We start from the raw sequence: 22,688 nt of genomic DNA, 5'->3' as shown, positions 1-22,688 counted from the left end.
CCTCCATCTCCCCACACGGCCTCAGACTCAACACGGAGTCCTACATCATGTGCCTGGATGATATAGTGCTGTCCTGGGACAAGAGGGTGGCTGCTGGAAGACCCTATATCTGGCACCAGGACCCTGCACCCTGCCACACAAGCAGGAGAACCCAGTCATGGCTGTCAGACAATTTCTGCAACCACATCACTCCCTAACATCTGGCCACCTAACTCCCCAGACTGCAACCCCTTGATTATTTATGTTTGGGGCGCAATTGAGCAAGGGACCGAGAAAACTCCTTGTAACACCAAAGATGAACTGAAGGCAAGGATTATGGCAGCATTCACAAACTTAAACAAGGAGACCTTCCAGAAGAGTTGCAGGAGTTTCCGAAGTCGTCTGGAGGCCGTAGTTGAAGACAATAACGATTTTATTGAATAAATTTACTCAAGATATTTTAAAGTAATTCTGGTAAATATATCTATTAAAATGAGACATCAGTGTTATTTTCATTTTTGTGTAATTTAGACGACAATTTATTCATTGCACCCTGTATATATAACATAAGGAAACAATGTAATTCTTTTGGTTTCTAGTACCGATATAAATTTGTTAAAAATGGTTTATCCTTTACGTTGGAAATCTATATGGTCATCCACTTCTGAAGACAAGGGTTTTTTTCTTTCAAATTGATGTAATATTTTCATTGATCGATTAAATGGAACCGCTTGAAACGGCCGTAATGCATTGACACCTAGACATCCTTGTTACTTGTTTACACACACACACACACACACACACACACACACACACACACACACACACACACACACACATACTTACATACATACATACATACATACATACATACATACATACATACATACATACATACATACATACATACGTACACATATATACATATACAAAATATATAATTATAATAAGGGCACTAATGAGTAGCACTACATGCTAGAAATAGACGGCGAATGACTCGAAAAACTACATTATTTACCACATTGACACGAGCTGAAAGCAAGGGAAGTGAATAAAAATCGTAGCAGCCGGTTGGTTCGGTGACCCAGGGAATTTGAAATTATTTGAAATTTTTCCAGCCAAAATTAGTGCCGGATTACTGATTTTGCCGGATTAGAGGCAGTTTAATGTACCTATTGAACAGTGTTCGGACTGTTTCTATAGTAACGAAGCTAAAGCATTCAGAGTGAAGCCGCTTGGCACAGATTGACCTTTACATCTGCTGTGCATGCGCACTGAGTTTTAACGTTCTAGCACACTTTCGCTGTTTACAGCAGTGCTTAGAAGGAAGGTATGTAGCGTATGATCGTCGCATTGACCATGACACAAAAAGCTGAGCAGAGAATCTGCATCAAATTTTGCCAAATGTTTGGCGATACATACTCAGAGGCTTACGCAAATTTTAAAAAAGTTTTCATCATTCTCGAAACAATCAACGAGATTTTGTGCAGCTGAAAGCTGTTTTGGGACAAACTTGGCAGATACACGTCTCATGCCCAAATCTTCAGTGATAATGGACTGAACTGAACCGTAACTAATCGGCACATCCTCTGATAACTCACGGATGGTGATTCGACGATTTCCCCTCACAGTTGCACGCGCATCTGCGATGTTTTTCTCAGTTCTGTTGGTTGCGGGTCTCCCAGAACGTTCGTCAATATCGACTTTTTTTTTGGCCATCTTGAAAACGTGTGAACCAGTCGTACACCTGTGTGCGGCTCATACACTATTTTCCATACAATTTCTGCACCTTTGCGTAGACCTCTGAGCAAGTATCGTCATGACTACTTTCTCTTTCATGATCAATGCGACGATCACACGCTACACACCTTCCTTCCAGGCACTGCTGTAAATAGCGGAAGTCAGCTAGAACGATAAAACTTCGTGCGCATGCAAAGTAGAGTTCAACGTCAATCTGTGCTAAGCGGCTTTACTGTGCATACTTTAGCTCCGTTACTATGGCAACAGTCCGGATACTTATTAATCAGACCACGTATATATATATGTATATATATATATATATATATATATATATATATATATATATATATATATATATATATATACAAGGGATGTATGAAAAGTCTTGAGCCTCAAAAAAAAAAATAGTACAAGGCTTCTGATGATTTATTTTTCAACATGGTCCCCCTCGATGGCAGAACACTTTCTCCAGTGGTGCTGAAGTGCCAATATCCCAGCGTAGAGGAACTCTTTTGTTTGAGATTCCAAGAAACTTTCTACGGCGTCTATGACGTCGTTGTCACTGGCAAAATGGCGTTTTTTCATTTCTGGAAATAGATGAAAGTCAGAGGGGGCCTAAGTCTGGCGAGTAAGGTGGATGGGGAATAAGTTCGTATCCACAATCACGAATTGTTGCCATGGGAACCACTGGGGTGTGGGCTGGAGTATTGTCGTGATGAAAAAGGACTCCTCTGGTGAGCATTTCTGGCTTTTTTTTTTTTTTTTTGGCTTCTTGGGAGCATTTCAGTAGCTGAGAATAATACAGCCCTGTCATGGTGTGACCCTTTTCAAGGTAATCGATCAGCATGACACCTTGAGAATAAAAAAAAAACTGGCGCCATGACCTTTCCAGCTGAAGAAATGACCCTGGCCTTCTTTGGGGTAGGAGAAGATGTGTGCTTTCACTGCTTTGATTGTTCTTTGGTTTCAGGCTGGTAGTGATGAACCCAACTTTCATCCATAGTAATGAAACGAGCAAGAAAATTCTCTTCATCGCCTTCAAACAGTTCTAGATTGCTCATGGTGCGTTTTTGTTCAGGAGTAAAAAGGCGAGGGACTCACCTTGCAGAAACATTTGAGAACCCAAGTCCTTTTGTCATAATGTCTGCTCTTTCAGTTGAGATGCCCAGTCTATCGGCTATCTGATGACATGATATTCAACAATCTTGCATTATCATACCAAGAGCAAAGTCAACGTTGTCCTCGATGGTTGCAGTTTGAAGTCTCCCTGGTGTGGGATCATCTTCCACACTCTCACTGCCACACTGGAATTCATTTACCCAGCGTTTGACTGTTGCATATAAAGGAGCATTGTCTATTAAGGTTCTCACCATATCTTTATAGATTTCTGATGGAGTCATGCCTTTCAAATGAAGGCACTTTATGACAGCACGATACTCAGTTTTCTCCAGTTTCCTTGTAACCTCGACACTTGTTTATTCAAAAATCTGCAACAACAAAAATTTTAAATATCAGAATCATGAAAATGAGCAAAAATACTCCGAAAAGACTGTAATTATCAGAAAAAGTTGTTTCAGCTACCTACCAGCCCCGTTTCTAGGTTAGGCTCAAAACTTTTCATACACCCCTCGTGTATGTATATATATATATAAATATATATATATATATAGATAGATAGATAGATAGATAGATAGATAGATAGATAGATAGATAGATAGATAGATAGATAGATAGATAGATAGATAGATAGATAGATAGATAGATAGATAGATATACATATACATATACATATACATATATGTACATACATATATATAGATATGTGTGTGTATATATATATATATATATATATATATATATACGCTCGCATACACACACATACATGTACAAGCATGTTCACACGCACCTTTAAGTTTATTGACATTATGTATGTATGTATGTATGTATGTATGTATGTATGTACGTATGTATGTATGTATGTGTGCATGTATGTGTATGCATGTATGTGTGCATGTATGCATGGTTATATATATACACTTGCGCATACATATTTATTAAGGTTATTGACCTTACGGTTAACCTCCTGTTTATACGTTTTATCGTGTTATTTTCAGAAGTTACAGTTGTTTACATCAGCCATTTTCATCTTATTAATGCAGAAATATTTTAAAAGAAAAAAAAACCATAGTAACGTTAAAAAATATCTGATGAATATTTATTTTTAATCAATAGAACCACAGAATTAAAAAGGAGAACTTTTAAAATACCAAGCACGGAATATAATTAACATCTATTTTGGATGAACGAAAGTAAAAAGGAAAAAAATCGTTAAAGGTTTAAATTTAACCATGGAATTAGGCAAATTTTGAGTTACATACGTTACACAACTAACCCTGATCTGCTTGCAAATAATTGAAGGATATTGAGCTTCTGATATCCTGGAACAATATACAAAGGTAAAAATACTCTTACTGAATTGAATAAAGAGCATAGACTCTTGTCAAGAGTAGATGTTTAAAAATACAAAGAGATCATTTACAAAGCTGGATTTTTCTTTTTATTTACCCTTTATGACTATACACTTCGGAGTAATGTTCATCGCCACTTCAGCGTGGCTGTTCCGCAGGAACCGATGTTACTACTGTTTTTAATCCCAGGAGGGCGTCTCTTCCAAGCTCGTTATCGATGCACTCTGCATCCGATATATATTGATAGCAGAGGAGCGAACTCCTACCATCTTCTAACGACTACGGGACAACCAGACAGTCTGGTTTCGAGCTATTTGAGCTCATCCTTAGTGGTGGACACCTACCTGCTTGAGATAGCAGTAGTACGCTCCAGCTCGCAATATATAGAAAAATAAAAGACGGACAGTCACTGATCTTGCAACAAGTAAAGTAGCTAGACAGAAAATTTCTATAAGAGATGAAAGTAGTAACTATAGTAACTATACTGAGAAGTAATGTTCATCACCACTTCAATGTGGCTATTCCGTAGGAACCAACGTTACTACCGTTTTTAGCTCCAGGAGACGCCTCCTCCAGCTGGTCATCGATGGTGGTCCCGTCGTCGCTAGAAGATGATAGGCTTTCACTTTTGGAAGAGACGTCTTTGTAACGGTAGAAATTTATTTGTAAACAATATTATGATTTACAAAATTTATTTATAAACAATATTATGATGTATCGGAGTCAGCAGATGCAACGATAAAAAGTTGTTGTTATAATTGCATGTTGTAAGATGTGTAAGATGAACAATGCATAAAGTTTTAAGAAAGTATTTATTTACCGTTACGTTACAATATCCTTGCCTCAACGGGCAAGTTTTGATACATCCAAATGCATGCGAAGTATAGTTTGTGTTTGGGTTCTCTTCATTGTTTAGTAGTAATTGCTGAGACAGAGAGAATGATGTTGCAAGAGAACAGAATTAGAGCTAAAGAAAATTGCAGCGTGTTGTCTCACAGTTGCTTTCTCCCTCTGACCAAGGTTCAAGCTGGTCAGCCAAACTTCGTCGAGTCGTCACGACTGTGACGAACTGATTTTTGCTTGGGATGTGCTTGCTTATATAACCATCCAGAAGGATAGATATATCATTGGGAACAATAGATTTAGTTGGTGGTCTTGTTATCTTTATTCTAGCTTTTGGTGAAGTAGAAGAGGTTAGAAAGGGTCAAGTAGTGAAGACATTATTTCGGCCTAGCTAAAGGCATCTGGAAAATGTAAAACTGCTGTCAGAGAAAAACCATTGTTCCACCATGGGAACAGTCCTGTTGCAGCGTTAATTTAAATTTGGCTATAGTGGATCGAATCCACTTCATGCATGCAAGATTCATTACATCCTCCTGGAGGTTAAAAACGGTAGTAATGTCGGTTCCGACGGAACGGCCATGTTGAAGTGGCGACAAACATTACTACTTCCATGTCTTATAGAGATTTTTTAATTAGCTGCTTTGCTTAATATATACTTCATTTTCTTTTAATTTGTGTGCAGAAAATATATAACTTCGGAATGAAATAGTGTACATGCAAAGTAATTTTCCTGGCAAAGATTAAAGGAAGCAGACGGGGGTTATACTTTTTGAAGCCAGTGTCTGTTGATTCTTTTCAGGAAAGAACATTTTCCAGGTGGACATTAGGAAATGGTTTGGACTTTGTTGTAGAGGATGGTTAGCTGCAGTATTTTTAGTGGCTATAGAAGTTGTTAATAGTGGTATATTGGATTTTGCTTTGAATGACAAAAGTGCCGTTCAAGAATTTGAAATCCAAAACTACACGCTAGAATGCTTCATTGTAGCTAATGTACCTTCCCAACAGGAATTGAGTCACTATATACCCTCTGTGTTTAGCCCCCTGTGGGCAATAAAGAAATATATATCGTGTATGTTTGCTATTGCTTGGACTGAGTAACACAATTCAATGTTAATGTGTGCAAAAAGCGGGTAATATACTACAAACCATCATCGTCAATCAAATCATTTCTATCTTAGCGACAAATCTTTGGGTCTATTCTTCTATAAAGTGGATATACACCAGTTTTAATTTCTTTTATCAATTTTAGGGGATACTTTTAACGCATTTATTGTTTTACATACGAGTAAATTTCAGATTAAGGAGCCTTCATTACCCTAGTACCACCGATCTTTTGGTGTATCAAAAAGAGTTTGGTCGGTAATATTGATTCAGTAATATTGATTTTGACAGCACTGAACTTTGTTTTCTTAAGCTAAATGAAAATATATGAAAGAAGGCCACTTTTCTGTTACTCTATAGTGTACATAACACACTTTGTAGTACTAAAGATGTTATATTTTGTTTAAAGGTGCTACATTTTGATGAGCGTTTGTCAAAAGAACCTCTGACTAACAAATTTTGTCGGTTCTTAATAGATTCATGAGCCGAGATATTCACTCCCCTATTTCCAAATAGAATTGCAGATGAAAATGAAGATGCGATCTGTCTTTCCGTAGGTTCTGACATAGATCCTGACCTGCTCAGAAAATTCAAGCATGTATCTTGGACTTCCTGAGAAATTGACTGGAAGCAAATACAGATGACTAGATCAGTTGGCTCCATCTCTGTTGATAAATATCTCTTAGATAAATATACGAGTCCACATGCAATCTTTTTTCGGCGTTTTAGTGTTTAATAACATTTCAGTCTCAACTTTAGTATACATATCGACACCATACTTATGGAATAAATTGTAACATTCTTGCAAGTGTCTGCAGTAGTCATTACGAGGCATAAAGTCAAAATCTATACCTGACACAGTTTTTGTTCTCAGAGTATGGGAAATTTCAATGTGATATCCGTCTTCTCTGTGTATACAGATAAGCGGCCTGATAAGTGTCACTGATCACGTATCTTTTTGACGTTGATAACCCGAAACTTTTCAATGAGTCTAATCACTCACAGTCAAGCAACCTTATTGCAGTTTGCTTCATTGAATCAATGACGGCGCTGCCCTTGGGTTTATTTCTCTACATCAATGACTAATTTGAAGTCCCTAGCAAGAACAATTTCAACTCCATATTGAAAACATTTCATATAATTGTTTGTACTAGGGGTCATCTTCTCGAGGTACAGGATAATATTGTAGGGATTCGAACCCCAACTCAAAGATATTCAGTTAGGGATCGCAAGTGAGCGACCGCAGTTTCATGTGATTGATCTATAAATCTACCAATCGGCGTGAAGCTGTGGTGTGACATGATTCCTTCGATTATCTAAAACTCGCCCCCTTTTCACCCTATGAAAACCGTTTTGACACCTAACTCAGCCGGACGGCTTCGGCAGACCACTAAGGCCAGACGGTCTCGAACATTCGAACAACCACCTCGAGCAAGAGACAACCTCGAACACACACACAATGTTCCACAGCTAGCCTTCTATAAACACAGCGAGGTCCTCTCCACCTATTCAGTGGTTACGTTATTGACATCTTTCTTTTGTAAACATCCAACGCACTAAAACATGTCCAACAATAAATATATAAAAGTTAAAAGTTCGTGAGTAGATTCATTTATTATGCATGTGGTCAGCTAACCCCACAACAACGGTAACAAAGCATCCACGTGACTCTACGCATTCACAACAGTTTGTGTAAATGGGAGATGTTTAACAAAGATTTCGCTCTTGTAATAATAAACACATCTCAATATATAGATAATTTAAGGCGGCGAGCTGTCAGAATCGTTCGCACGTTGGGTAAAATGCTTAGCGGCATTTCGTCCGCTAAGGCGGAGAGCTGGTAGAAACGTTAGCACGTCGGGCGAAATGCTTAGCGGTATTTCATCTGTCGTTACGTTGTGAGTTCAAATTCCGCCGAGGTCGACTTTACCTTTCATCCTTTCGGGGTCGATAAATTAAGTACCAGTTACGCACTGGGGTCGATGTAATCGACTTAATACCTATGTATGTCCTTGTTTGTCCCTTCTATGTTTATCCCCTTGTGGGTAATAAAGAAATATGCATTTCGTCCGTTCTTATGTTTTAAGTTCAAATTCCACCGAGGTCCACTTTACCTTTCATCTCTTTCGGGGTCGACGAAGAAAGTACCAGTTGAGCACGGGTCGATGTAATTAACTAAACTGTGGCTGTGTGGTAAGTAGCTTGCTTACGAACCACATGGTCCCGGGTTCAGTCCCAGTGCGTGACACCTTGGGCTAGTGTCTTCTACTGTAGCCTCGGGCCGAGCAAAGCCTTGTGATTTGGTATACGGAAACTGAAAGAAGCCCATCGTGTGTATATATTGTTACGGAATCACCCGTCGTCGCCGCTCGCCCCTTCCCTCGAAATTGGTGGCCTTGTGTCAAAATTTGAAACCAACATATAGACAATTTTCCCACCGCGGTTGACTTTGCGTTTCATCCTTTCGGGGTCAATAGAATAAGTACCAGTGGAGCACTGGGTCGATGTAATCGACCAGCCTCCTTCACTGAAATCTGAAACCCGGTGCCTAAGAGAGGATTATTATTTACATGTACATATACAGGAGTGGCTGTGTGGTAAGTAGCTTGCTTACGAACCACATGGTCCCGGGTTCAGTCCCAGTGCGTGACACCTTGGGCTAGTGTCTTCTACTGTAGCCTCGGGCCGAGCAAAGCCTTGTGATTTGGTATACGGAAACTGAAAGAAGCCCATCGTGTGTATATATTGTTACGGAATCACCCGTCGTCGCCGCTCGCCCGAACGGGCAAGTTCGCCACGGAACCCAAAGAGGAGAGAGGAGAGAGAGAGAGATACAACAACAACAGCAGCAGCAGCACGGAGAGATACAGAGGCAACCGAGAGAGAGGCAAAGAGGCAAAACGGCAACAACTGGCTTACATTTAACAACTAGTTTATATGACAATCAATTGTTACAACATCAAAGCATTTAAAGGAAACAACAAATCAATACAGGTATACAACAGATCAAAGCATTTAAACATGCAAGTAACAATATAACAGTCCGGTAACGACACAACAAGTCATATACAGCATTTCAAAGGTACACGTCCGAAGACACAGTTCTTTTTCAAATTACATCAACAGATAACGTTCACAGTTCTTTAAAGTCTTTTTCTACTTTCTTTTGTAATATGTATCAACACAATTCTGAACATAAATACCACAACTCGATAATCGACACATCAACAAGTCCTTTACTGTTTTTTTCACTGTTCAATACACCAATTCTTTTTCCTTCTTTTTTTCACATATCAACACACAATTCACGTACCTTAATTCCTAATTAGAATTGCCAGTGTCCCATATTGCACCTCATCTCTCTCTCAATACTGCTAACTCCAGCTTGCCAAGCTCCTGAATCCAACCGCTTGCTCCCAAGGTTCCAACTACTCCCTTTGACGACCAAAATCCGACTATCCTCTTTGACGACCGAATACCAACTGTCCCTCTATCACTACCCTAATCTCTCTACTGCTTATACCCTCTCTATCTGCTCTCAGCCCTAACTGCCTATCTCTATCCTCAATCTGTCTCTTAGCCTTATACTCTCTCTCTTAGCTCTGCCATACTCTCTGCCTGTCCCCCTCTGCCCCTCATCCTCTCTCACTGCCAATATCCTCGCTATCTGCTCTCAGATTCCTTACTCTATCTTTCTCACTTCTTTCCTCTTCCTCTTCTTCAAGGGGTGTTTAGAACGACCTCTAATTCACCCGAAAGGGGTCGCAGATTTACCCAGAACCGATCAATCCACCTGAATCTGACAGGACAATGGGTTTATCCCAAAAGTAGGTCACTGCCAACTGTCCTTAGACTGAACCATTCATAGCAATATGTATATAATTTATTTATTTATATGTGTGTGTGTGTGTGTTTGTGTGTGTGTGTGTGGTGTGTGTGTGTGTGTGTGTGTGTGTGTGTATGTATTATGTATGTATGTGTGTATGTTTTTTTGTGTGTCTATATTTGTTCTTCCTAACATCGCTTGACAATCGATGCTGTTGTCCTCGTTACTTAGCGGTTCGGCAAAAGTGACCGATAGAATAAGTACTAGGCTTACAAAGAATAAGTCCTGGAGTTGATTAGCTCGATTAAAAGCGGTGCTCCAGCATGGCCACAGTCAAATGACTGAAACAAGTAAAAGAATAAAAGAATGCATATACGCACATGCACATTATATATTTATATACGTGTACGTGTATATACGTGTGTATGAGTGTGTATATACATATATAGAGAGAGAACGGGAGAGAGAGACAGACAGAGATCACAAAAATATACAGATATACCTCAACTTACGTCATTTCGAGTTACGTCTTTTTCGACCTTATTTTTGAGAAATTAATGGAAATATGAACCTCAACATCAGTCGATTTATCTCACTTTACATCGGTTTCAACGAATATCTTTAAAAGCATAAAAATTATTTACAAAATGCCATAAAACTACTTTTGAAGTGGAAAAAAAATCAAAGAAAATACAAATGAACATGTGTGCAAAGAAGTTATTAAAACAGCAAAACGCAAATAAAGATTTTAAAAAAATTCTTCATATTACGTCGTTTTTCGAGTTAAGTCGCATGTCTTGGGACCAATTACCCATTACTGAGGTGCATGTATGAAGGTATGTATGTATGTATGTGTATGTATGTATGTATGTATGTATGTATGTGTGAAAGTGTGTATGTATCTATGTATGTGTGCATGTGTATGTATGTATTATGTATGTACGTACACGCGCGCACGTACACACAGTATTAACCGGCGTATAAGATGCTTTTTTTTTTAAATCTTTCTATATATAAAGCTGAAGTTGTCTGTATATGGTAGGTTTGGCAGCCTTCAACTAACACTATAAATTCCAATTCTAAAGGGTCGAAACAAACCCGAGCAACGCCGGGCGATATTGCTAGTATATTTTTAAATGTGTCAGAAAATTGCCCTAACGTAGCCGTATTATGGATCGGTGACTGAGCTCAGTTTAGGATACCGGATGAGGAAAATCCTACTTGTCACAATAATGTGTTACTTATAATAAAACTGTGGAGGCGCGTGGCTTAGTGGTTAGTGTATCAGCAGGAGGCGCAATGGCCCAGTGGTTAGGGCAGCGGACTCGCGGTCGTAGGATCGCGGTTTCGATTCCCAGACAGGGCGTTGTGAGTGTTTATTGAGCGAAAACACCTAAAGCTCCACGAGGCTCCAGCAGGGGGTGGTGGTGATCCCTGCTGTACTCTTTCACCACAACTTTCTCTCACTCTTTCTTTCTGTTTCTGTTGTACCTGTATTTCAAAGGGCCGGCCTTATCACTCTCTGTGTCACGCTGAATATCCCCGAGAACTACGTTAAGGGTACACGTGTCTGTGGAGTGCTCAACCACTTACACGTTAATTTCACGAGCAGGCTGTTCCGTTGATCGGATCAACCGGAACCCTCGTCGTCGTAACCGACGGAGTGCTTCCTATATAGTGTGTCAGCATCATGATCGTAAGATTGTGGTTTCGATTCCTGGACCGGGCGACGCGTTGTATTCTTGAGCAAAACACTTCATTTCACGTTGCTCCAGTCCATTCAGCTGGCACAAATGAGTAACGATGTGATGGACTGGCGTCCCGTCCACCTGGGGAACACATACGCCATTGAAACCGGGAAACCGGGCCCATGAGCCTGGCTAGGCTTTAAAAGGGCGCTTTTATTATTTTAATAGCAGTATCGCCCGGCGTTGCTCGGGTTTGTTTCTACCTTTTAGAATTGGAATTTTTGAAAAGTAAAAATTGTGCAATATGTACCTTGTTATTCTCTTTAAGTGAACATTTTTCTGGTTGAAATACACCGAAAAATGGCGACACAGCAGTCAAAAATTCGTAAAAAAATAGGGATTTTCATAGAAAAAAGGCACCTTTTTGATGTAAATAATTTTTGGTGTTAACATGGTCCGATTTGAATTTTATCTTCTACAGAATGAAGAGCAAGCCTTCTTCTATCATACTCTCAATTTTGGTCAACTTGTGCCACAGGGTCTCGTAGGAGATAGTGTTAGTTGAAGGCTACCAAACCTGCCATAAAGTAAGTTATAATGCTTTACCTGACTCACATACACATACAGTCTACCACACATCTTGCTACTTGTCAGCTCCCATTTCTATTTTAATAAAATTATAATGTTTTGTTTAAAAACTGTCCTCTGATATTCATTTAAACATGCTTCACAAAAAAAAAAGCACATTTAATGGACTTTTTCAGGAACACTTTCATACTTTAAATTAGTGACAACTCACACTACACACTCTTACAACTGACATGGCATGAAGAATCCAGGCATTTGAGTGCGAGTGTTTCAGAAGACTGCTACTCAGAATGTAAAACAAACAGCTTTGTCAGGCAGCTGGCAGACAGGAACCACTCCTTGAGCAGGTAAAAAGACGCAAGCATCTCTGGTACGATCATGTATTCTGGCACAATTCCCTGTCCAAACCATTCTTCAGAGCACAGTTAAGAGATGGTGAAAGACAGGTGGACATAGAAAGTCCTGGTTTGACAACGTTGGTAACAACACAGCAAGCCTGGAATGCATGATGGAGAAGAGAGACCAAAGATCAGAGACGATGGCTGACCATGAAAGTGTCGAGAGTGACATACCACCAACCAGTTGCATCAGTTAAGAGATATTGATGATAATGATGATACATATATATATATTATATTATATTATATTATATAAGTGCAGGAGTGGCCATATAGGCGCAGCGGTGGCTTATATAGATGCAGGAGTGGCTGTGGGGTGAGAAAATTTCTTACAAACCACATGGTTCCTGGTTCAATCCCATTGCATGACACCTTGGGCAAGTGTCTTCTGCTATAGCCTCGGGACGACCAAAGCCTTGTGAGTGGATTTGGTACACGGAAAGCCCGTCGTATTTGTGTGTGTGTGTGTGTGTGTGTGTGTGTGTGTGTGTGTGTGTGTGTGTCTGTCTGTGTCTGTGTTTGTTCCCCCACCACCGCCTGACAACCGATGTTGATGTGTTTCCGTTCCGTAACTTAGCGGTTCGGAAAAAGAGACTAAGTCCTGGGATCGATTAGTTCGACTAAAGGTGGTGTTCCAGCATATCCGCAGTCAAATGACTGAAACAAATAAAAGAATAAAATAATAAACAAATATATTAATGACTTGTAGGCACGCGGTATTTCGTTCAGGCGGCGAGATGGCAGAAACGTTAGCACGCCGGGCGAAATGCTTCGCGGTATTTCGTCTGCCGTTACGTTCTGAGTTCAAATTCCGCCGAGGTCGACTTTGCCTTTCATCCTTTCGGGGTCGATAAATTAAGTACCAGTTACGCACTGGGGTCGATGTAATCGACTTAATGCCTATGTCTGTCCTTGTTTGTCCCCTCTATGTTTAGCCCCTTGTGGGTAATAAAGAAATAGGGATTTCGTTATGCAACCATAATATGCTACAAAGTATCTTAAATATTTATTTTGGTGTTGATGTACTTGACTCAATAGGTCTCCTCAAACACAGCAGGTCACCTGCCACCGACACAGAAACCGGTCAAGGCGGCGCTGGCATCGGCCACGTTCGGATAGTGCTTTTTACGTGCCGCCAGCACAGGTATCACAGCTACAATTTCCATTTGATATTTATTTTGATGTTGATGAACTTGACTCAATATGTATGTAAGGGTGGTCACCCTACGATCCAAGGTAAGCACAGCAGGTCGTTCTGCAATCCAAGGTACTTTGGATGGGCTGGGGCTATGCGAAACTGGTGCAGGAAGCAGCCATGAACTCACATTATTTGTCGGGTCTTCGCAGTCACAGCATATCTCCTGAGATCTCGATCTTTCGTCATTGCCTCTGTGAGGCCCAATGTTCGAAGGTCATGCTCGACTACCTCATCCCATGTCTTCCTGGGTCTACCTCTCCCCCGGATACCTTCAACTGTTTGGGAGTGGCACTTCTTCACACATCTCTCCTCATCCATCCGCAGTACATGACCATACCAGTGCAAACGTCTCTCTTGCACACCACATCTGATGCTTCTTATGTTCAGCATTTCTGCCGTGTGTGCACACTGACATCATGTATGTATGTATGTATGTATGTATGTATGTATGTATGGGTGGGTGGGTGGATGTATGCATGTGTGTATGTAAGTCATTATTCAGTTTATTTCAAGATTTCTTGCCTATAGAGAAAGAACCAGTTTCTAACCTAGATCCAAGGCTCCTTCATTGGAATTTCAACATCAACAACATGGTATTTTTGTATGTATGTATGTATGTATGTATGTATGTATGTATGTATGTATGTACGTATGTATGTATGTATGTATGTATGTATGCATGCATGTATGCATGTATGTATGTATGTATGTATGTATGCATGTATGTATGCATGTATGTATGTATGTATGTATGTATGTATGTATGTATGTATGTATGTATGTGTAGATTTGTATGTTTTATGTATGTATTCTTATGCATATAGTTGCATATCTAGACATGCTCATATATATTTAAATGATAAATTTCTGGAAAGTTTTACAGATTCTTATAGTTCCAGTGATGGATTCGATCTGTAGTCTTTGCATTAGCTTTCTCCTTTCTGGTCTTGAGAAGCCTAATTTCTCAAGATTGGTATTTAGGCAGTGTGTTACATATCCCAAGGTCCCAATAATTAATTACAAGTATAAACCTGAACTTGTAATCTGAATATGTATGTATGTATGTATGTATGTATGTATGTATGTATGTATGTATGTATGGATGGATGGATGGATGTATGTATGTATGTATGTGTGTGCATGCATGTATGCATGTATGTATGTATGTATGTATGTACATATTATGTATGTATGTATGCATGTATATGTGTGTATGTATGTGTGTATTATGTATGTATGTATGTATGTATGTATGTATGTATGTATGTATGTATGTATGTATGTATGTATGTATGTATGTATGTATGTATGTATGTATGTATGTATGTGTGTGTGTATGTATGTATGTGTGTATGTATAGGGAAGAATGGAATACAACCGATCTCAAGAATATTCTTAATCATGGCTGCGAATAATATAGTGGAACTCATGTTGAAGGAATGATATCTTAAATTATGTCAAAATGCTTACTTAATGTGTGTAGGGGGGTGCGTTCGCGCAAGGACGTGTGTATATATATATGAGCACTCACGCATGAGTGTGTGCGTCTGTATGTATATGGATATATCGTGTGTACGTATGTGAATGTGTGCGCATACGTACAACAACCGTTTCATATGTCATACTGATCAAGATAAGAGACAAACATTATCGTCAGTTACTTTGCTCCACTCCCACGTACAATGTAGTATCCTCTTAACACGCGTGCATCTAATGTTATGTAAATAAAATCCACGCGCAAAGGTAACGTGAACCGCAAGTTCAGAGACTGGGATTAGGAAACCATGTGGTATACAGCATTCAGCAAGCTGATGCTCACGTGATAGGGTACTCTTTATAAACAAGGACCACTGCCAGTTATTTTCAGTGTTGAAGATATTCGTAATATCTGTCGTAAGTAAAACTCATTTTCCTACCCTAGTATCTGCTAATGTTTACGTCCCAAATTGTACAAAACTTTACAATCTCTTTTCGGGCATTGCACATCTAGGATTATGTTATCCAATGTGTCCCTTCTTTTTTTCAAGACAGAAGCAAGCAAGTTTGGCTCTTTTTTTTTTTTTCTATATTTTTAGTGAGATTTTGGTTCAACTGGTCGAACGATGAAATCGCTGCTTCGTCCTGTGTGTGTTTACGTGCGTGTATTCAGACTTTAGTTGCTGTTGTAAACTTCGTGACTATTGATTCTGCAGATTATATTCAGCGGTACTTCAGCCAAGATAAACCCGTTTTTTTTTCTTTTTCCCAGTATAGCACAACAAACAGCACACTCCAAATTTTGGAATTCTGCTTTAAGCACCCATATATAACTCCTTAACTTTTTTTAAGATTTTGGAATTTTCAGAAAATTTTTGCGAATTATTATTCTATACACAGAAATTCATACGATTATGCAAGAAAAAAGAAAATGACCACCTGATACACTCCTTGTTTGTTTGTCCCTGACTTATTGATGTTTTTCAGGCGGACCTGGCGCACAGTCACCCCTCCCCCACACCTAAACTGACCTTTCCGATTTTTTTTTTACCGGGTTCCTATGTTTTTGATGGTAGATTCCAGAAAGACTTCTGTCCCCCGCCCCCATTTTCTCCCAAATTTGTTTATTTTTTCAAAAAAATTTTGCCAAAAACCCCGTTTTCGGATACGGAGTTTCCGAAAAATTGCCAAAAGTCGGCATTGTTAAATTCCCCCCTCCCTTCTCCCCCCACCAAATTCTTCAATTTTGACTTTTTTCCCCCCAACACTAATCCTAACCGTAACTACAGAAATGCTTTTAAATTTTTGTTCGAATATGTCCGTATTTTTCTGCATATTTAGAAAAAAATTCTTTAAAACAATGTTACAAAAATGTTTTTGATTAACCCCAACAAAATACTGCAAATTTAGTCACTGGCTTAGTACCTATGTTTGTATTCTTCATTCCAAAATAATGAAAACTTTAACATAAAACTTTAGCATAATAGGTGCAGGAGTGGCTGTGTGGTGAGAAACTTGCTTCCCAACTATGTGGTTCTGTGTACAGTACCACTATGTGGCACCTTGGACAAGTGTCTTCCACTATAGCCTCAGAGCAATCAAAACCTTGTGAGTGGATTTGGTTTACGGAAACTAAAAGAAGCCCGTCATCTGTATATATATATATGGGGGGTGGTATTTGTGTGTGTATGTGTTTCAACATATTGATAATGCAACACAGACCATACTCGAATGGTGTTTTTTACATGCCACTAGCACAGGAACCAGTCCAGCAGCACTGGCATCAGCTGCAAATCCCAAACTAGGGAATGGAGTAGATGAAATCCAGGTTCCATATATAGCCCGGGTATTGAGTTGGATATATGGGTTGTATATATCAGTCATATATGGTTTGTTTGTTTTTTCTACATTTTAATCCTATGCAGTATTTCTTTTATGTGAAATTTAAAGTTCCCAAACCTGTTCTAATCACTTGATCATTTTCTAGCCTGAATTTTATCTACTCCATCCCCTAACTGGATTTTTATTTCCATAAACAGCAACCTCAGTTGCTAACCGTAAACTATAAAATAACTTTTTGCAGTTTATCAAATTTTGATATGGGAAAACTGTGCAATAAATCACTATTGTTCCTGAAAGTTGGTTTTTATACCTTCTAACTTCCTACACCTTGATCCTTGGATATTACCTTTACATATTACTGTGTGTGTGTGTATGTGTGTGTGTGTGTGTGTGTATGTGTACATAAATATAAGAAAACATGATAAATACAGTTTATACTATTTGTTTCCTATGCACATTTTGCTATTGTGGCTATGTTCATCCTCTGCAGTGGGTGTTGATGGTGCATTTGGATACAGATCTACAAAGGTTCTTGAAACACCATGCCAGCCTCATCTGGCCCCCGTGCCGGTGGCAGGTAAAAAGCACCATCCGATCGTGGCTGTTTGCCAGCCTCGTCTGGCACCTGTGCAGGTGGCACGTAAAAAGCACCCACTACACTCACGGAGTGGTTGGCGTTAGGAAGGGCATCCAGCTGTAGGAACACTGCCAGATCAGACTGGGCCTGGTGCAGCCTTCTGGCTTCCCAGACCCCAGTTGAACCGTCCAACCCATGCTACCATGGAAAATGGACGTTAAACGATGATGATGCTGATGATGATATATATATATATATATATATATATACATATGTTTGTATGTGCATTAAAGCACTTAAATAATTTTCAAGTGCTTGCAGGAGTTTAATTTGAAAGAATGGTGCATGCTCGATGAAAATGTGAGCTAAGTTCAAAATGATCAGGTGATTAGGGCAGGTTTGGGAACTTTGAATTCCACACAAAAGAAATGCTGTATAGATTTAGAATGTATGAAAAAAAAAAAGAAAAACGGTAAATGACTGTTATAGCCAACCCATAATGGTATAGTAAATGAATGTTAAAATAATGATTATGGTGATGAAAGAAAGACATTTATTTGTGTTTAAATCAGTTGACAACACAAACACTTAATTTGATCAAAAATGTTTAATCTCTTTATTTAACAAAATTCTTTTTATTTTCAGTTTGGATTAATTTCTTGAGTGTGCATAAAACTATTATTAGAAAGAAAGATGCCTAAAGAGATCAGCATTCAGAATCCTATTGAAATAAACACAAGGTATGTGAAATTACAAGTTTCTTAAAACATTAGATAATTACTGAGTTCACCTATGTAAGATATTGGTAGTCTGTTAATCCTAACTCATCAAACATTTCAAAATTTTCAGCTTGATGAAAGTATTCATAATGTTTAACACACATAATTAGCCATTTTAACTCTTAGTTCTACTATAAATGAGATGGTATTATTAAAGTTTTATTGGCAGCCCAGTGTTAATATTTAGGTGTAAATTCCAAACCAAATATTGTCAGCCCTTTAAAGTTTATAGCTGTTGGAATCCATTATATCCTAACACTACCTGACCTTACCTTCTTTCCATGTTTATGTCCTGGATTCAAATTGTGAAAATAGTATTTCTGGTAAATCAAATGCCATCATTACAAGGAAAAGGTCATGAAATTTATGGGTGCAAAATTCAACAAAAGGCACCAGGGTACATGCACACACAAACAAATGCTTTTCTTGCAAACAAACCAAATCTAAAATAGAAATTTTAGATATGATTCAAACTTCTACATTCAGAATTCTCAGTTCTCATTCATACAAAGTGATTTGATCCTAGAAAGTTCCTTCTTAAGGTAACTTATTATATATTAACTCACTTAACCTTTTACATTCATTTCTTTTAAAATGGCACAAGGCCCTTTTTTCAGCAAGGAAGGGAATAAAAATGAGGAAAGGTATTTTCCTTGTCAATCACATCCATCTTATCTATTCCTACCACTTTTCTGATTCAAGAAGCCCCTTTCCATGATTTAGGATTAATGTCTTTCCTCTTAGCAAAACAGTAATATAATTAATAAAATAACATTTAAAATGCTAGGAATAATCTATATATAAAAATATTAAACCTGTTAACTTCTACCAAACATCATTTATGATTCATATGTATCAATATTCACATTTTATTTAAATGAATGTGATACCATAAATCCTCGAGTATAATCCACATTTTTTTCCCAAAATTTAAAGGTCAAAATCCCTAGTGCATACTATATACGAGATTAAAAATGAAAAATATTTTCTAAGCAATGTCCGAGTCTCTATTTGCTGTCCGGCTATGTTTATTCAGACGCATTTTCTGATGTCGGGCGTGAAAATACCTTAAGCTAAGCCTGAAAGCAATGAAGTCATAAAAGAATCACCCATAACTTGCAGTAAGCAACATTTATTAAACGTTATTACTGTTATTAGTGTTATTTCTTTATTTTCTGCAAACAAAATGCACAAAAAGCTACACATTTGCATTATGTTATATATATAATAATAATAAAGGACGTCACCATATACATGTTTACAAACCAAGGTGTTATATAGACCTCCTTTACTCAAGTTAGAGAAGGGAGGCTTATTATACACAAGGTTTAGGTTTTTCAGAGGTACAGCCCCCTAAAAATCCCCTGCGTATTATACTCAAGGGCGGACTATACTCGAGGATTTACGGTATGTATGCTACTATTAAAAATTTTTATTTTCACTTTTTTCTTTTTTCTCCACTAGAGTGAGTCCTAATAAGAAGATAGAATGGACGAACAAAGTCAACCAAATCTCTATTCGCACAGAACAAACAGAAGACAGCAGCAACAATAATGGTTGGGGGCCGTTGTTTAAAAACAAGGCACATTTTGTTGACTTACATGTGTGCTAAACAACAATGCATGTTAATGACAAGATCTGAATTTTACCTATTGCAAAGTTACTTAAGAATCCATTTACTAAGAAAGCAATTCATGCAGTTATAAAGACAAAGTATGAAAGATGGGAAGAAAGAAGTAAAGATGGAAGAATGATATTAAATTGAATCAACCAACTTGTAATAAATAGTCTGTTGTCTGGGTTGAATGTCATTTAGCAGCATCATTTCAATGAGAGATTTGACATTTTACCCACCTGAATCGATAGAGACTTGGATTCAGAAGGCTGCGAGCTGGCAGTAACGTTAGCACACCAGGCGAGATGCTTAGCGGTATTTCGTCTGCTGTTACGTTCTGAGTTCAAATTCCGCCGAGGTCAACTTTGCCTTTCATCCTTTCAGGGGTCGATAAATTAAGTACCAGTTATGCACTGGGGTCGATGTAATCGACTTAATCCCTGTGTCTGTCCTTGTTTGTCCCCTCTATGTTTAGCTCCTTGTGGGCAAGAAATAAGAAACTTGGATTCAGTTTGATAAAACATCAAGGTTCATTGAAGAACTAAATTTGTTACAAACCTCAACCAATTTTCATGGTTCATCAACTGGTAGTTCAGCATCCTAACCATTTAGATTTCATCAATTTAGAACAAATATTTTCACTTACAGAATGAATAAAATAAAATATTTCATAAAGCTTGTTTATTTTTGTTTTATGTTCACCATATTTCTATGATTAAAGGGTTGTGAATAATGTGTTTGCATTTGTGTGTGTGTGTGTGTGTGCATGTATGTGTGTGCATGTCGCTGCTTGTATTCTTTGTACCTGTGCCGGTGGCACGTAAAAAGCACCCACTACACTCACAGAGTGGTTGGCGTTAGGAAGGGCATCCAGCCGTAGAAACATTGCCAAATCAGACTGGGCCTGATGCAGCCTTCTGACCTCCCAGACCCCAGTTGAACCGTCCAACCCATGCTAGCATGGAAAGCAGACGCTAAATGATGATGATAATGATGAGTACATGACTATATGTGTATATTTAATATGTTGCTTGTGTGTATCATGAAGGCTTGTAGTAATAGTTGTGTGTTGTTAGTATTTGGTAGGAATTCCATAAGATGTACCCAGTGCAAGCTATGGACACATAAGAGGTGCAGCAAGAGGAACACTGTTAAGCCATAATCTGTGAAAAAAATCAGGCATGGTTGAATATTTTGGGGGAATGGGGAAGAGGTTTTAACCAACCCTTATGAAATAAAGTACAGATAACAATCTTCTGTCAAAAGCACAGTGAAATATTATGTTGCTAGGGGACACATGAGGGTTGGCATCAAAAAGGACATACGGCCATAGAACTTCTGCCTCATCAAATTCCACCTGACCATTCATGCATGGAAAAGTGGATGTTAAAAAAATGATGGTGATGATGATGATGTGCATCACTCTCCTCTCTCAGCATTTCTGATCAAATGGAGAATCACTCTTCATATCTAAAACGTGCATTCAAATTTTGAAGGGCCTACAAATTTTTTTTTCTATCTTCGTATTGTCACCATCATCATCATTTGTTATATTTAGTGATCCAAGACCACAAAGATTTACGTCATCTATTATTTCCTATTGTGCATGGCCTTCATATGTACTAACCTAAATTAGTCATTGATAATCTGCAGTACATTGTAACCATAATAACAAAAAAAGAAGTTAATCCTATGGATTAGAGCAGATACTGGGAAACCATTTTGTAATGAAAGACCATATTAAAGTTAACTGCCCCCTGACAAAGCCATTTTTCATGATAATTTTTACACTGCAAAACCTATTATTTTATAACAATTATTTATAAATTATATTTTATAGATCTTATAAACTATAATTATATTTTATATAATTATTCATAAAAAAAAAATTGGTTAATATAGGGCGTAACAAATATCAGAAAATCAAAAAAAAAATGTGTGTAATAGGTGTAAAACAACTTCCTATGAACGAATATGAAAAAAAAAATTCGCGCACGCGAAAGGGGGGTGGGGGAGAGGCCTCGGAAAATTCACATCGGGAAGTTCCGAAAGCGTCTGAGGAGCTGACCCGGGCACCAAAACAAAAAAAAATAGTGTAATATGTGTAAAACAGCTTGCTCTAAACGAATATGACAAAAAAAAATGCGCTCTCGCGAAAGAGGGGTGGGGGAGAGGCCTCGGAATATTTATATCGGGAATTTCCGAAAGCGTCTGAACCGGGCACAAAAACAAAAACAAAAACAGCGTAATAGGTGTAAAACAACTTGCTCTAAACGACTATCATGAAAAAAATGCGCGCTCGCGAAAGGGGGGTGGGGGAGAGGCTTCGGAAATTTCACATCTTCAGTCCACGGCCTTTAAACTAAGAAAAAATAGTGTAATTGGTGTAAAACTACTTGTTCTAAACGAGTATCAAGAACACACACTCACACATGAATCATAACTCCGTATTTCGCAAAAAAAATAATAAAGAGAAGAAATTCTGGAAAAAGTGAAGAAATGTTGGATCTCATTCCTTGGTTAAAGCTATTTAAACATTAAATTTATGCTTTTCTTTGAAATAGTTCAGA

The 22,688-nt window shown here is 38.3% G+C and overlaps 1 long non-coding RNA gene across 1 annotated transcript; it reads left to right on the top strand.

The window, feature by feature from the left end:
- Positions 1-15,531: 15,531 nt before the first annotated feature.
- On the top strand, positions 15,532-20,786 carry LOC115231915. Its single transcript, XR_003883562.2, has 3 exons — positions 15,532-15,722; positions 18,370-18,464; positions 19,968-20,786. It is a non-coding gene; the product is annotated as an uncharacterized LOC115231915 (long non-coding RNA).
- Positions 20,787-22,688: the final 1,902 nt, after the last annotated feature.

The sequence above is a fragment of the Octopus sinensis genome, linkage group LG2 (assembly GCF_006345805.1).
Source record: "Octopus sinensis linkage group LG2, ASM634580v1, whole genome shotgun sequence".
Taxonomy (NCBI): domain Eukaryota; kingdom Metazoa; phylum Mollusca; class Cephalopoda; order Octopoda; family Octopodidae; genus Octopus; species Octopus sinensis.
The sequence above is the reverse complement of the archived record's forward strand: the minus strand, read 5'-3'. Positions and strand labels throughout refer to the sequence as shown.